The following is a 5133-nucleotide window of genomic DNA, read 5'->3' on the forward strand; positions in this document are numbered from 1 at the left end:
TGACACGCTAACATTTGTGGAACCACACAGCCCAGCAATAAGTCATGCTGGGCTGTGTGGTTCCACAAAAGGCATGCGGTCCAAAGTGAAATAGTGGTGTCAGTGGTCAGCACTTTGACACGCTAACATTTGTGGAACCACACAGCCCAGCAATAAGTCATGCTGGGCTGTGTGGTTCCACAAAAGGCATGCGGTCCAAAGTGAAATAGTGGTGTCAGTGGTCAGCACTTTGACACGCTAACATTTGTGGAACCACACAGCCCAGCAATAAGTCATGCTGGGCTGTGTGGTTCCACAAAAGGCATGCGGTCCAAAGTGAAATAGTGGTGTCAGTGGTCAGCACTTTGACACGCTAACATTTGTGGAACCACACAGCAATGGCTGACACACATAAAATGGCTGACACACACAAAATGCCTGACACACACAAAATGCCTGACACACACATGCTGGAGGGAAAACACATGTTTGCCAAACAGTCGACAGCACATGTCGGCCAGATGGCCAACCAAACTTGCTCCAAATCACCCCAAACTGGCCAGAAAGCACCCCAGCACACTCAGGAGGTACACCACAGCTAAATTAGGAGAGAATTTCATTACAAACAGCCAGATCTTGCAGATTATCTGCCAGATAATTGTATGGTGTACAGTATGCCTATCTTATACAGTAGAAAAAGATACTATACAATGGAATACAATAACAAACATATTTATTAAAAAAAATAAAAAATTAAAATGCTCTTAATAAGAAATTAAAAAAAGTGGTCCACTAAGAGGTGGACCACCACCCGCAGGAGCAGAATGGCACGCTGCAACTGTCCTGTGGGAAAAAAAGGACAGTATTACAAAACAAATACTGAATACTTTACAGTGTAGTAATGGCAATACAGTACTTTACTCTATATTAGACAATCTTGTTATTTACAATGTACAGTACTGTATTGTCAGTACAGTAAATCGAACACTACTGTATGCTGTCGAGGTAATTTAAACATTGCTTTAGTCTACCTCTTGTATAAGTGGGCTGCTGCCTGCCCGCTTCTGGGCCAGCCCACCTATCTTGCCCCTGTCTGGGGCCCCCATAAATCATTGGCACTATATTGGAGAAAAAAAAACATTTAGTCACATTCAAATACTATACAATTATTACTGTATACTGTAGGTACAGTATTATACTGTATTGCTGGTATTCAAAATAGAAAGTACTGTACAAGAGTTTAGCCTAAATAGGTCATAAACAAATTGTCAAAGGAATAAAACACCACAGTACAAATACTGTAGACATTTACTGTATGTATTAGCAGTCATGACATTTCATGACCGCTTCAGAAAAAAGAGGGTTACAGTACTGTAGGTGGTGTTGTAGGGAGTACTATCAATAATAGTGGACTGTACTCAGAGCCAGCCATAAATAATATGATTCCCTAGTCAAGTTTTTGGATGCTGCCCCCTTGCACAGACGCTATTTCCGCCTCTGACCCTGTACCCCTTTCCCAGCACCATCACCCCTCAACCATAGCAGTCCTCATTTTGGTGCTCCTCCAACCTACTGTATGTTTAAAATAGCAACAGTGTGCACATTCGGTGTGCATCCCAAAACGGTGCATGTTCTTGCTGGGAAGGGGCATGGCCACACAGTAATTCCCCAATCTGAAATGACGCCACACAGTACTGCAACTTTATTCACAACATATCATGCAATAGTGTCTCTTATTCTCGTTACATCATATGATAGTACCACATTACTCCTCAAAGTATTCCCACTTATTCACATTGCATCACATCATATTGCTCTTTGTTCACATTAGACCACACAGTAGTGCCCTTGCTACAGTATGTTACACAACAAAGTACTGTAGTACCCCTTATACACATAATGCTGCACATTAGTAATGCATTTTGTATGCAGATACAGACGCAGTCACACACAGAATATACTGTAGGCATGCTGCATATCATATTAATCAGCAGACGCTGCTTGTGCCCCTAGGCATTTGGCAAGTATGCCTATGCCTAGGGCAGGCTCAGACTGGAGATCAGTACGTAATCCCGCTGGACGGGATCCCGGCAGTCAAAATACAGACGCCGGAATCCCGACCACACAATCCCGACAGGGGCGGCGAGCGGAAAGCAGCCCCTTGCATGCTTGCTTCGCTCGCCACGCGGTGGGCACGGTGCCTCGCTACGCTCTACACACTATCATATCAGTAGTCAGGAAACGCAGCATGCATTTGTGTAGTGAAGAGGGTGAAAAAGGAGAGAAAGTACAGTCTGTACTGTAAGGTTATGTCAGAGGGTGTGAAGATGATCAGCTCAGTGTTATACATGTTACAGTAAGTTAGAATACAGTACAGTGCATTATGTATTTCTATTTTATTACCAGGTGTCTCCTCCACTGGTTGGCGACGGACTGTAAAAAGATAAAATACAGTTAGTCATATCAGTTGGACTTAAAGTAATGTTGGAGAAAAAAAATACTGTAATTGCAGTACCAACTATTGCTACTGTACAGTATATTTATTTACCAAAATGGTATTCTGGCTCGTCGTCTGTGGGTAAAAGAGAAGAATATTATAAGATACAGTATACAGTAAAAAGTATAGTAATAGTACACTAGTGTCCAGGCCCAGTGACAGGTGGGTAAAAAAAGGTATGCTTGTGACAGGCATGGTGATTCCAAGGGGCCCCACCGAGACCATCAGAAAATTTGTGAGTGGCCCGTATGCCGGTGATTATGACTAGACTAAGGTAGCAACTCTTTTTTGCTTTGAATTATGTATACTGTACAGTACTGTACTGTATGTGCATATTGTACAGTACACTTAAAATATTTAGCAGTTACTGTAGTGGTAATTTTTGGGATGACAGTATCAGCATACTGTAAGCATCCAACTGCGGCCCCCAAACAGATGCCGCCCCTAGGTACAGTACGTGCCTCTCGTGCCTAATGGGAAATTCATCACTGACAGTATCTAGAGAGAGAGATGAATGGAGAGACAGTGACATGGGGGGAGAGAGAGAAAGAGAGAGAGAGAGAGAGAGAGATTTAGTAAGATGGGAGTTTTTTTTAGAACAGGTGATGTTATCCACAGAGGCAGAACTCTGGGAGGCAACGGAGTCATCTGCCGCCGGGCTCCTGCTCTGAAGGAGGGGAACCTCTCCTCCTATTCTGTGACACCATTGAATTAAGTTAATTGATAGCTGTCGCTGTCTTTTTAGTGGCCGACTTCCTCACTGGTCCACGCACCTTACAAGTCACACCCTCTTTATTATACTGAATATACACATTTTACAAGTATCACACCCAGGATTAGAAACCACAACCTATTACACTGGAAGCAGGAACCTCACTGATGAAGCGGTTTGCTCCTGTATAGCAAATATGAGAATTCTAACTACAGTATATGAAGATACTTCTCTGACAATTACAAATATTACCTACTGTACTGCATTATCGTCTGTAAGTGTAACTACTGTAGATAAATGTTAATGTGGAATGTGATTGGTTGCTACTGTATGGGCAATATCACCAGTTCAAACAAAAACAATCATCTAAAGTCCCCCATCCACTATTCCGATTTGTGCAATTTTTATCCGATTTCTACGCATTTTCCAGAAAAATCTGATGAAAAGTGCTACTCTGATGGAATCAAATCAATGTCAGTGATAATTCTTACCACTAAATGCCGCCTCATCATCCTCATCATCCTCCTCCTCGGCGGACTGTTCCAGTGTAGGGCCTGTGAAAAAACATTAATGAGAAAAAAAAGGTTCATTCCAGGAAATACACTACTTTACTATTTTAAACACAATGTTGTACTGTACTGTACATACAGAAACATTGAATTTGACGACAAATACTGTAAGAACCACTTTGCCCATCTAATCTGCCTCTTTTTTTTAACCATTTTTTACATCAAAGCTTATTTGATCTTTATTTCTTTGTAAGGATATCCTTATGTCTCTTCCATGCATGTTTAAATACTGTAGCTCTACTGTTTCAGGCTCTACCACCTCTGATGGGAGGCTATTCCACTTGTCCACTGCACTTTCTGTGAAGTATTTTTTCTTAAAATTCCCCCTGAACCTTCCCCCCTCCAGTCTCAGTGCACATCCTCGTGTCCTATTGCTTGCAGTACAGTGTCTTCATCAGGAGAATGTTTCCCTCCTGGACTTTATTAAAACTGGAGATGTGCACCGGAAATTTTTCGGGTTTTGTGTTTTGCTTTTGGATTCGGACTTGTTTTGGATCCTGGTGCTTTTTTTCAAAAACCTCTCAAAAACAGCTTAAATCATAGAATTTAGGGGTATTTTTGATCCTACTGTATAGTGTTATTAACCTCAATGACCATAATTTCTACTCATTTCCAGTCTATTCTGAACACCGAGGTCGCTGGATGACTAAGCTAAGTGACCCAAGTGGTGCAAGATGGAATTGTGCTTGGGCCCTCCCACCCACCCTTATGTTGTATAAACAGGGTCTGCCACACGACTGTGGCTGAAATGAATGGTTGGTTTGGGCTCCCACCTAAAAAAGAAGCAATCAATCTCTCCTTGCTCAAACTGGCTCTACAGAGGCAAGATGTACCGGACTGGACTTACTTAATGGGTGCAGTGTGGTGAGGGACAGAGAGTCCTGGTCCTCCTCCTCCGCCACCGCCTGTGACAGTGTAGGGCCTGTGAAAGCAAAAATTCCATGAAATATACTTTTGTATTCTGTGTTGAATACAGTAAAGCAAAAATTCAGTCAGGAATTGGAGGAGGAGAGTAGATTTCGCACACAGAGACGAGAATGTCGAGGCCAGAATCAGGGGGTAGTGGAGGAGGGTTAGGATACCGTACCCCACCCTGTTGGGATTGCTGCAATCAGGATGCCACTGTCGGTCACCTGACCGCTAGAATCCTGACTGCTGGTCATGCAAACCCAACCCATTGGTTTAACACAATGTACAGTACAGTACAATACTTTAGTTTACTTACCAAGTTGGGGAGAGGGCTTCTTCTCCACTTCCTCCTCACTGTCAATAATTACTGAGTGGAAAATAAAAAAATATTATAAACAAAATACAGTAGAGTACAGTTAGTACAAAATTGCACAGTAGTACAGTGCTACAGGAGGCAGAGATATATT

The 5133-nt window shown here is 42.4% G+C and overlaps 1 long non-coding RNA gene across 1 annotated transcript; it reads right to left on the bottom strand.

Annotated features, from left to right (window-relative positions):
• Window positions 1-739: 739 nt before the first annotated feature.
• LOC134911612 (uncharacterized) lies at window positions 740-2478 on the bottom strand. Its single transcript, XR_010176710.1, has 3 exons — window positions 2383-2478; window positions 1011-1097; window positions 740-822 (listed from the first exon to the last, which is right to left on the bottom strand). It is a non-coding gene; the product is annotated as an uncharacterized LOC134911612 (long non-coding RNA).
• Between the last annotated feature and the right edge of the window lie 2655 nt (window positions 2479-5133).

This window comes from Pseudophryne corroboree, chromosome 4 (genome assembly GCF_028390025.1).
Source record: "Pseudophryne corroboree isolate aPseCor3 chromosome 4, aPseCor3.hap2, whole genome shotgun sequence".
Classification (NCBI taxonomy): Eukaryota; Metazoa; Chordata; class Amphibia; order Anura; family Myobatrachidae; genus Pseudophryne; species Pseudophryne corroboree.